The sequence below is a fragment of the Silene latifolia genome, chromosome 11, assembly GCF_048544455.1.
Source record: "Silene latifolia isolate original U9 population chromosome 11, ASM4854445v1, whole genome shotgun sequence".
Taxonomy (NCBI): Eukaryota; Viridiplantae; Streptophyta; class Magnoliopsida; order Caryophyllales; family Caryophyllaceae; genus Silene; species Silene latifolia.
The window spans coordinates 160,334,196-160,346,564 of NC_133536.1; positions in this window are offsets into that span (position 1 = coordinate 160,334,196).

The following is a 12,369-nucleotide window of genomic DNA, read 5'->3' on the forward strand; positions in this document are numbered from 1 at the left end:
TCGCAATCCAAGCTCACACAAGCAATCAATTATGAACCTTCACATATCCATCACCTACATAACATAATTATATATAATTACCACCTACTCAATCAAATAATCATGCACATAACCTAGGCTCATCATAACTTAATAGGAATATCAACTTAAAGAACAAACACGATTTTTCCTGATTTTCCAGCACATGACAGACTCGGAATAAAATACATAACTAATTCCAGAAAAATCAAATTGATACAAAGCCAATTGAATTGGAACCCCATGAGTCTTAGCTACAAAATATATCTAACGTGTTTTTCCCAAATTCCATACTTATCAAGGGTTTTCAGACTGATTTCCAAAAACTGACAGAAACCGTCGCATAAAAAGTATTGATTCATAAAACGAGTTTAAAACATTATTTTTCAGAAATTCCAAATCCTACTATCATCTAGACTATACAAAGATTATGTATGAAGAAGCCTCATAACTGAATCGACATAAAAATTAAGGTTTCAAATCATTTTCCACAACCAAATCAGATTCGCGGACTTTTCAGCGACATGTTCATAAATAAATCACCTAGGACAAACCACAAAGAATTTGACTATGATATTTTATATGCATAAACTAGACATCAAATAAACAGGACTCTCTTTTCAAACTTTTCGAAAAAAACGACATTAAAACAGTATAAACAATGGAATTAAATCGACTTACAAACAGGGAATCGAATTAGGTTGGAATCGATGAGCAATCTTCAATCAAATGAAAGGATCGTGTGTGTGTGTGTTGGTGTGCGTCAAAAGGAGAGAGGAGGGTGAGATGAGGGTTGTGTAGAGTTAGGGTAACATTAGGTTAAGAATTAGGTTAAAATATGATGTTGGGTGTTGGGTTAAACATGTTATTGGGTAAACTCCAATGGGTCGAGGGTAAATGGGTTAGCTCACATCTCGAATTCCATGTAAACCCGTCTCAAATAACTTACGAAACAACTCGATCTTACGATACAACACGAGTCAAGTAAAATAACATAACGTAATTATCGACTAAACAATTAACCCGACTTAAATAGTAATATAAAATACGGAGTATTACAGTCTTCCCCCCTTAAAATGAACTTCGTCCCGAAGTTCGCTCATCTATCAAACCTCCAAGCATCACCGTGGGTACCAAAACAGATTTTCTAGTATAAGAACTCAAGAACTTAGGCCCATAAAACAAAATGTTACATTCTACCCTCCTAAAAAGAAAGTTACGTCCCGAACATACTTCATGCATATATCAAAGACGAATCATTCCATCATCCTACTACCGCGTTCACCTCAAACTATCGTAGCGCCATACCGTAGTTTAACTACACGTTTCTCTTACACATCAACCAACTAACAGAAGTAAGAACACAACATAGAGAACTCATTTGCATGGGTACCACACAACGAAACATCAACTTGATCAAAACCACAATCTATAAACAAGTGCAACATAACATTAAGATTTTACAATCCTACCCAACTAAAAACATGGTTACGTCCTCGTAACCTCTTCTCAACTTTCATATACGTATGCAACAAAATCACTCACAACAACATGTAACAGAAAGAACACATGGTAAGAAATTTCGCATTAACATTAAGGTCGAAAACAAGGTTTCATTATGGAGTTAGGCGATTGTCAACAAGCAACACTTATTACTTAGCTCATTCTTAACTTAAAACACAACATTAACTAAAAGAACAACAAGAAAAGAACCAAAGGTTTACACGGTTTCATAACGAACCGATCATGGTGTTACTAGTTCTAACATAACAGTCCTTAGGTCGCGTTTACTCGATTCTGTGACTTCTATGTCATTCCCTACCTGGTTCACCTCTTCCCCAAAGTCTGGTTTGGGCGGTTCATCGTTTTTCGGCATCGGGTACATTAGCATAAAATTCGTATCTCAGGTCGCCCGATATAAAGTCAAAGGTATGCTCGGGCGGGTAATCGGCCCCGCCGCAAAGAATTGGGGTCACGGCATAACCTCATGCAATGGGTGGACAACTCTCTCATATAGAAGTGTTTGTTGTCCTTTAGTATGCCGTAGTCGGATGGATAGTATCGATAAGGGTATACGCTCTTAATCGAGTATTAGTTAAGTACTCGGGTTCCCATTATGGCCATACTTGTCCATGGCAAAGACAAAGTTTCTCACAATGCTCATTGAAGTCGATCAAGTGACATGCAACAGTCTCGCGGGTGTACATTGTAGGGATCCATCCTACAGAGTGGAAAGTTAAACAAATTATGACACAAGGGTGCTACCGTAGAAGGGTGTTAATATAAAGGATTCATTCACGAGGTTTAAGGGTGCGGAAGTTATATAACAAGTTTTCGAGTAGTCATTGTAATACCAGGGTTTTGGTAAACTCAAGATTATCACAATTCGCATTATCTACCAGAGAACAACAACCTTAGAAAGATCAACCACAAGGATACACGTATATCAAAGATACAATCTAACGTTGACCCCACCAAATTCCTCTCCCAAGTCAAAATTATTACTAATTCCGAACAATTGAACCATATGCGCATTCATTCCGCCCTACTACTAAACAATCACCAGGAGTATTAAAACATGCTGAACCTATGCACTACTTAAACACTTTGAAACCACGAAAAACATAACATGTAATCAAAACCATTTGACTCATTAGACACGCAACATGAGTTAGTCAGTTTGTATGATATAAATTCTGAAAACGTATTTCTCAATAACGTAACAACATATGGCCCATGACAACAACAACATTACTTCCATATCACACATGTGTTTAACATTTTAGCAACCATATCGTTCAGGTTGTGTCCAAAGAACTTAGTATAACTCATTTTCAAAGAAAAACAAGAGATATCGCATAAATAGCTTAACATATACATTTGCCATCATATACCTTGTAGAATATTATCTATGATAAAAGTTTAGCAACTTGAACAACTTCTCTGGTTTGCACGGTTTGAACAAATAGGCAACTCGCGGTTCGATTAAACGTAACTATAACGACTATCATTTAAACGTACGCATGACATGTGAATCATCAAAGAGTTATCTCATTGTAATTCGACGGTTCGAGAATATATTTCAAATATCGTGACAATTGCAACAATCACCTTAGCATTTCATGACAATACAACTATGAACATATCCAATAAAGAACAACAACACTATTTTATTATCATATCATAAGTTTAGGTTGGATCAAATAAATTAATGCAATGAAAGTAATAAGTATAACTATAGGCACACAGACTCACATAAAAGACATGAGAACTCGGATGACATCCTACATGTGTGAACATTTAGACATACTCATTACTACCATCCATGTGTAAACATTTTAACATAATTATTATAATTATTCACGCGAGTATATTAGAACAATCAAGTTAACGTTTAACACCATCAACTTTACCAAGATATGACAATATAGTTTTATATTTATATATATCCGACCACTATACAAGTATGATGAACACACCAGAGATACTACAACATGCCAAACATATATAAAATATGTAACAACTGGACTCGTATAAAATATTTCACCCTCGAATAAGGATCAGATTAAGCTATTCAATTTCACACATACTATCATGCCAAAGAATGTTATAAACTAAACTTTATTTTTTTATTTTTTTTTTTTCACTTGTTAAGATACATAACTACTGAACATGCGTGCTACGATCATCATATAAAAACATTATAAGGTCGCATTAATAAGGCTCATGAATTAACCAAACAATTGTATGAAAACTCAACATAGAACACACATTTTAAAAGTTATGATTCACGTTGTAACTTCCAAAAATCACGAATAAATAACCGTTCAACGAAACTTGAGTTATATTACTTTTTATAATATACAGAGAGTTAATAATTCGTGAGAAAAAGAGTGAGATCCAAAGCTCAAGAATTCAATTTTTAAAGGATTTTGCAACTCGGTTGGTCCAAACAAGTATGTGACAAAGAATTGGTCCGAAACTTGGGTCAGTTTGCAAAACTTACCATTTAATATAGAGACATCAAGAATTTTCGTGGCTTATCAATTTGAAAACATAGGCGAATCTTCTGATCGATGGAGTTGGAATTATGCAAAAATTATTAATACAATTTAAATGAGGATTTTTACAAAATCGTTGGTCAAAACATCACTGCACAGGAACTTCCTGACCACAGCCCACCAAAATATTTATTACTCCTAATCCCTATATCCTATAAGCATGAAACCAACGCCAAATAAACACTAATTCCCGAGGCTACCTCCCATAAAATTTTCATCCATAGGCAATAAACAGAAAATAAATGGCAGTAAGGTCAATTAAAGAGTAAAATCAAACAAAACGAGTTTCAGCACTAGGTTATTCTTTACTATGTTACAAGCTCTTATGAACATACTATGTATACTAACCCATCCCAACTTAAATCTCACACTTTGTGCTTACGTAAACATCTATCCCATAGAATCCCTTCGTATCTCGATCTACTCCTTACATCTAAATCACGATTGCTATGACTAGAAACATGCAATTCAATAGTGTTTCAGATTACTATCAAAATACTATACTAGCATGGCTTCGGGATCACATAACCGCATATCGCTAGACATATTAGCTCTATCAACACGTCATTCAACATCCATCCAAATAAATATCATCAATTCGCAATCATTTTCACGCTCACGATTACCACAATCCAACAATTATCAACCTGAACACGAAAATTTTAATTCTCATCTCCACAACATCACATGATCACGCCATCATTCATACAAAATACTTACCGTAACGTTGTCCTGCATCATGGTTAGAATATATGGGTCTCAAGGTGTACATCCACTCGATTATATCCAAGGTTTTCCTTCTAACTACCCCATTCACTCAATTTCTCTCGGGTTACCTGGTTCAAAACTGAGAGGGCAAAAGAGCACGTATTAAGGGCGCCTTCTTAACCGCACTGTGAGATCCTAACGCTTATTCCCAGGGGTTCATTTTATTTAGACACCTCCTATGTTCATTGGGTTCATTGGTTTAGGCCCGAGGATCGTTCGCTCGATACCACTTTTGTAACACCCCGATTTATGAGGGAGCCTTTAGCAAGACATTCCCTAATAAACCGGATCATACCATCTCGGTTTCCCGAGGTAGTGAATAACAAATTAAACTCCAAGGCAAAAATTATATAATGTCTTTAACTTAATTATTACAAAACCTCTTTTACGTCAAATTACAAAGAACTAACATAAATAAAAGTGAAAGTCTTTTAGATGATGATCTAGCTACTAAGTCTTCTGATCCAGTGTCTCACGCCCACCAAGCTCCCGTTCTATCTCTTAAACCTGTCAAGTCTGCTCGCCAATATTTGGGTCATCACAGGTGTTCACGAATACACAGGGTCAACCACGAGGTTGAGTAGGGAAAACAATGAAACAACAAAATATGATATGCATGCTCCTCCGTCACCTCCATCTCCATCTCCACTCATATCTCATAACTCATAACTCATATCTCATATCTCATAACTCATATCTCATAACTCATAACCCGGACAACCCAGCCATACCGATCCCCGGTAGACTATATATATCGACCGTAGTCGATCCGCCACTTGTTGAGGACACCAGGCAAGTCCCGCGAACCCGCCCGGGCCTTATCACAACATCATCATCACCACACCACATCACCACAACATCCTCCATCTCCAATGCATATGAATGCTCAACAGTGAACAATGCAATACAATATGTATATCAATGAATGAAATCATGCCAGCTAACAAATGTTGTGATAACACACTCAACACGAACAATTCAGTCAACCATATCATATCGTAATCAACAACCACGAATCAAGTCACGCTCACAATTTGGTCATATGAAACACAAACAAGTCAACACAATTCAACAACACGATAAGAAGTCAAGTGTATTTCCCTACCTTTTCGCAATCCAAGCTCACACAAGCAATCAATTATGAACCTTCACATATCCATCACCTACATAACATAATTATATATAATTACCACCTACTCAATCAAATAATCATGCACATAACCTAGGCTCATCATAACTTAATAGGAATATCAACTTAAAGAACAAACACGATTTTTCCTGATTTTCCAGCACATGACAGACTCGGAATAAAATACATAACTAATTCCAGAAAAATCAAATTGATACAAAGCCAATTGAATTGGAACCCCATGAGTCTTAGCTACAAATTATATCTAACGTGTTTTTCCCAAATTCCATACTTATCAAGGGTTTTCAGACTGATTTCCAAAAACTGACAGAAACCGTCGCATAAAAAGTATTGATTCATAAAACGAGTTTAAAACATTATTTTTCAGAAATTCCAAATCCTACTATCATCTAGACTATACAAAGATTATGTATGAAGAAGCCTCATAACTGAATCGACATAAAAATTAAGGTTTCAAATCATTTTCCACAACCAAATCAGATTCGCGGACTTTTCAGCGACATGTTCATAAATAAATCACCTAGGACAAACCACAAAGAATTTGACTATGATATTTTATATGCATAAACTAGACATCAAATAAACAGGACTCTCTTTTCAAACTTTTCGAAAAAAACGACATTAAAACAGTATAAACAATGGAATTAAATCGACTTACAAACAGGGAATCGAATTAGGTTGGAATCGATGAGCAATCTTCAATCAAATGAAAGGATCGTGTGTGTGTGTGTTGGTGTGCGTCAAAAGGAGAGAGGAGGGTGAGATGAGGGTTGTGTAGTGTTAGGGTAACATTAGGTTAAGAATTAGGTTAAAATATGATGTTGGGTGTTGGGTTAAACATGTTATTGGGTAAACTCCAATGGGTCGAGGGTAAATGGGTTAGCTCACATCTCGAATTCCATGTAAACCCGTCTCAAATAACTTACGAAACAACTCGATCTTACGATACAACACGAGTCAAGTAAAATAACATAACGTAATTATCGACTAAACAATTAACCCGACTTAAATAGTAATATAAAATACGGAGTATTACATGACTAGTCGATCATATAGGCAGACTGTTAGGAACATTTTGTCGGGCCTAATGACCGCTTATAGAGTTCTGGCAAATTTATATAGCCTGGTCGTGGCGAGAGCTACTATAGTATTCAAATGAGTCGATTCTTTTGACTAAAGACTATTCGCCTAAGATGGCACAGTTTCAGATTAACTTTGATTTGTGTTACTACGACCTTCGTAAATGGGGTCAAATTGGCATATTTTGGGTTATGATGGCTGTGGCTAGTCGAAGGGAATGAGTGTGATAGGAATTGTCCACCCCTAGTCAGGGTTATAACAATATCTCAGGGCCACTCGAGGAGTAATGAACTGGAAATGCGTGGCCACGCTCGGAAAGTATCTATGATAGATAAGTCCTGGTCAATCGCTTATTTTCCGGATCGAGGAAACCACTCTCGATATGATCACTTGCAAGTACGACCTGAAAGACACCTTGCATTGAGTGGGAGATAGTAATAGGACAAGAGAATTGGTGACACACACTTGTCGAGGACAAGTGGGAGATTGTTGGGAAATGTGTCCTCAACAATAGTGCGATCACATGATTTAAATATCATTATTAAATCTCATTTTAAAGAATACAATTGGGAAGTAATTTTGTTATTCAACAAGCTGGTCAACATATATCGGTAATGATTGGCTGACTAGAGTTTGACATTACTGTCGTGTGACGGTGGTGATCAGTTGACCCCCTAGGTCATACCTATAGGGCAACACTCTTAATTGATCATTTAATTAATCGTATAATGTTACGAGTTAATTAAATTACTTGAAAATTGACGGACGTTTTGGAAGTAAAATTTACGTATCAAATTGAAATGTGATTAAATGAGATACGGTCTGAGTAATCGAATTGTATCATTACTCGGATGAAATTATTGTTTAAAGAAACAATAGGATTTGAATGAATTATTATAAATGCGATTTATAAACGGTAAAATATTTTGGTGCAAGTAATTATGAATTACTAAGTCGATTTTTGTATATGACGTATTTTTATTAATACGTTGATTTTTAATATGTTAAAAATACATAACAAATTTATGTTACATATGACATGTGACATATTGACAATTGACAAAAATAAAATGGATTTCATATTATCCATTTGGACCGAAATATTGGACTTAATTAACATATTCTTATAATGTTAATTAGTGTAGTGGAAGATGTAATCATTCTTTTTACACTAGACATGCATACCTAGTGCTTCTTGTGGAAGAGCAACTAGCCCATGCATTGACCTTCCTCTTCCTCCCAACCGGTTTTCCCTTGGAAAGAACAAGGGTGCTTTTTGCTTAAATTATTATCATTCACTATATGCATGGGTTGATAATAATATTATTCATTCACTTCATATTATTATTTTTAGAGAGATAAAAATAACATTCTTCCTTACCTCTTCTCCTACCCGGTTTTAGGAGCCAAAACCAAACAATTTTTGGTTCAATTTTTCACTAGATTAATATTATACTCGCTCAAATAATATTAATTAGATTAAGAGTTAGCTTTGGGTATTATTCCTAAGGAGAGATCCTACACTTGGATCTTGTTCTTCCATTAAAGGAAAGCTCAAGAACAAAAGAAAAGGAGATTTCTTTTGTGCCCATTTGAACCGAAATCACCAATGTAAGAACATGATTTCTCCTCTATTTTTCATATTGTTTGCATGCATAAAATCCGTATTTAATTTTATGACAAATTAATTTCGACATATATGAGTATGTTAGTATGTATAAAGATCTACATTTCCTTCAGGTTGCTCGTGGTCAACTTATTCTTCAGCATCCTACTCTCGTTACTCCAGTTTGCTTTGTTGTAATTTTACTTAGAGTTTTTTGTCAAACACAACCTTTAAAAAACTTTTTTTTCGAAACACCACCTTTTAAAAAAAAGTTTTTAAAACACAACCTTTAATAATTTTTTTTTTGTAAAACACGATATTTTGGCCAGAGTTTAACCACTTGCAATAGAGTGACTTTAAGTCGATATTTGAGGTAGCAAACGAGTTCCATTTGAGGTGTTCTTAGACTCTTTGGAAAGGAGGAAGTACAAGCTTTCCAATGGTTACCAATACAGCGGTGATAGGTGGGTTTATGTGGGGTCTATTAGTATGTAAAGTAAGGTTGGTCAAGGAGTGAATTGGAGAGAGAAACAAAACAGAAAAACGCCAATTCACTCCTTGACCAACCTAACTTTACACACTAATAAACCCCGCATAAGGCCACCTATCACCGCCGTATTGATAATGCCGGGAAAGCTTGTACTCCCACCTTTCCAACGAGTCTAAAAACACCTCAAACCGACCCCGTTTGCTATCTCAAACATCGACTTAAAGTCACCCTATTGCAAGTCTTCAAACTCTAGCCAAAATGTCGTGTTTAAAAAAAAAATTATTAAAGGTTGTGTTTCACAAACTTTTTTTTTAAATGTCGTGTTTGTAAAAAAAAGTTTTTTAAAGGTTGTGTTTGACAAAAAACTCTTTACAATAAATGTATATGTAGTCTTTAAGTTTGGCTTCGATGCACTAGTTTTGCTAGTCGGGCTTCTAGTGCAACTTAGTAGACTAGCTTGTAATGTAACATTTGGGGTATTATAATTACCCTTTCGCTTACCGTAAAAAAAAATATATATAAAAAAAAGGAAAGGTTTATAAAATGCGAGTTGCGTATTTTGTAAATAAGGGTAGGCACCTGAAAGTTTCAAGTGACCGATGTTGGATTTGTTACGACTTGTTAGGTAAGTAATGGAACAATGTAATCGCTATTTGGTAATTGGTCATATGTGGATTCCACCACTCAAAATTATATATAACGCGGCACATTGAAAAATAAATGTTACAATTGTTCGCCACTTACTTTTACTCCTAGATCACAACACATTTTTCAGTTCCATTCCTAGTTTCCTACCAAACATATGTTTTGGATGCACTTGCCAAAAGCATTAGTAAAAAATATATTCTCAGTATTATTTTATTGCGACATTTTCGTTTGTCAACGTTAATAACTTAATAGTCCTTTTTTTTCTGAATTATTTATTTATTTTTAATTATTAATATAAAAAATAGTAAGATACTCTTTCCGTTACGGTCATTTGTTGTGCTATTCCATTTTTGGGTGTCTTGGTCAATTATTGATCTTTCTATTTTAGAATTGCATTTGATGAACAATCTTAACCTTCACACTCAATTTGGTCCACTTATCATCTTATAATTAGTCTCATCCTCTTGGTCTTTGTGCCAAAACCAAATGACAACAATTGACCTGGACGGATCAAGTGGCTTATTCTGATAAAAAATTGTTTCCAAACTCCAACTTAGGTGGCTTATTCGGTCTATTTTTGAACTTATCCCATTTGTGATTTAGATAACTTATACGTTGAAAGGTATAACTATGTAAACAAATGGAGGGAGAGTTTCAAAACAGATGAAATAAATCATCTAAGTTGTACTTTCGACGCAATTTTTTATGCGACTGAATCATAAAGGAGTAATTTTAGAAATTCTTCTTTATAAGAGAGTAATTTTAGAAAATTTAATTAAAAAGGAGTAATTTCGTTCTTGTTTACTCAAAAAAAAAATTAGGATTCCAAAATTGAATTGTTAAGAAGTTTATAGGAAAAACCACATTTAAATTTTGACATAAAGGTTTTTTCTCAAAAGGTACCTAAAATTTAGGCCACTTTGCACGCAGTTACCCAACATTAATTTCTTTCACTTTTTTAATTAAAACTTTATAGTCTCTTAATCACGGTTCCATTATCGTATAATAATTAGCTTAGATCAGTGCAAAATTACAAGGACATACATAAAATGCATATATAAATTAGTCTTAAAATAGTATGATTATAAAACTATATTAGTTATATTAGTTCGGATGAACATATTAAGTAAAGTTGTTCATGGGTTATATCGCTCGATAACATGACCCATCCCGCCCTTATTTTTAGCGGGTTTGGACACAAAATTTTCTAAAAAATGGGTTGTGGGCTGGACAAGCTCAGCCCGATTAAGTAAATGGACCGAACATGGACACGAGCTTTTCCAAACGGGCCAACCTACTCGGCCCACTAAAAATATAAGATAAAAAAATTTCAATTTATTTGTGTATATTAATTGTTTTATATTATAAATAATGATTTTTTTTAATGAAAGAAAATAAAATCATATTTTTATTTAATAAAGTCGAACATAAACCGTTGTCTTTCCATATATCTCCATGCTAATTAAAATTTGATTGTCTTTCCAATAGGCGCATATATTCAAAACACCACTAATTACCGTGTATTACAAGATATAATAATGTATAATCCAATTTTTACCCCTCCTCTTATAGGTATTCCTCACTATCCATATATATTATACAAATAACTTCAAATTTCAAACCAAGGTATGAAATATAAAAAGTTTTTTAAATTGAAGTCATTCGATACCGAATACGTAATTAACAGTCAAAGTTTAGTGTTACGGCCCATTAGCCCATGGGCCGCCCGACTTTTGACTAAAGGGTGGGTAAGGGCAAGGATAATTGGCCCATAATTCTAGCCGGCCTGCCCACTATAGTCTTAAAGAGAAACTTTTTTTTCTTCACGGCCCGACCCATGTTCGACTTAAGCCCGTATTTGAGCAGCTCTAATATGGTTTTTTTGTGAAATACAACCTTTAAAAAAAAACTCTTTGCGATACACTACTTTTAAAAACAAAATTTGTAAAACACAATCTTTAAAAACCAAAAAGTTGCGAAATATTACTTTTTGGCCGGATTCCGTCAGCTTAATTCATTTTCGGTGTCATAATAGCTCACAAGTGCCATGTTTGTTTGACTTTTTATGTTTTTTTTTTGTTTTCCCCAAATTCATCTCCCTCTTTCTTAATCCCCCCCAGCAAAAGCCCCCTCCATCTTTATCTCACTGTTATCCACTTCACCACTTCCATGCCTCAATTTTTCTAAATAGCCCCCTCGTTTTTTTTCACAATGTTCAGTGACAATTCAGAATCTTCGTCAATAGCGCTTCTCAAATGTCGTTGTGGCATCCCTACCGCCTTAAAACTTTCTTGATGGAAAAAAATCAAGGAAGAAGGTTTCTAACATGTAAAAATTTGGGATTATTTAAGGTGATTTCATATCTAAATTAAGTGAAATAAAATGGAAGGAAGAGTTTGGACATCACACATTCACACGTGATAGAGTAATTGATTTTTTGGTGCACTTATAGGCTTATAGCATAATTAATGGCGAGTCATCACCGGATTTTTATTAATTTGGTTAAACTCCGGCCTAAAAGTAGTGTTTTGCAACTTTTTTATTTTTA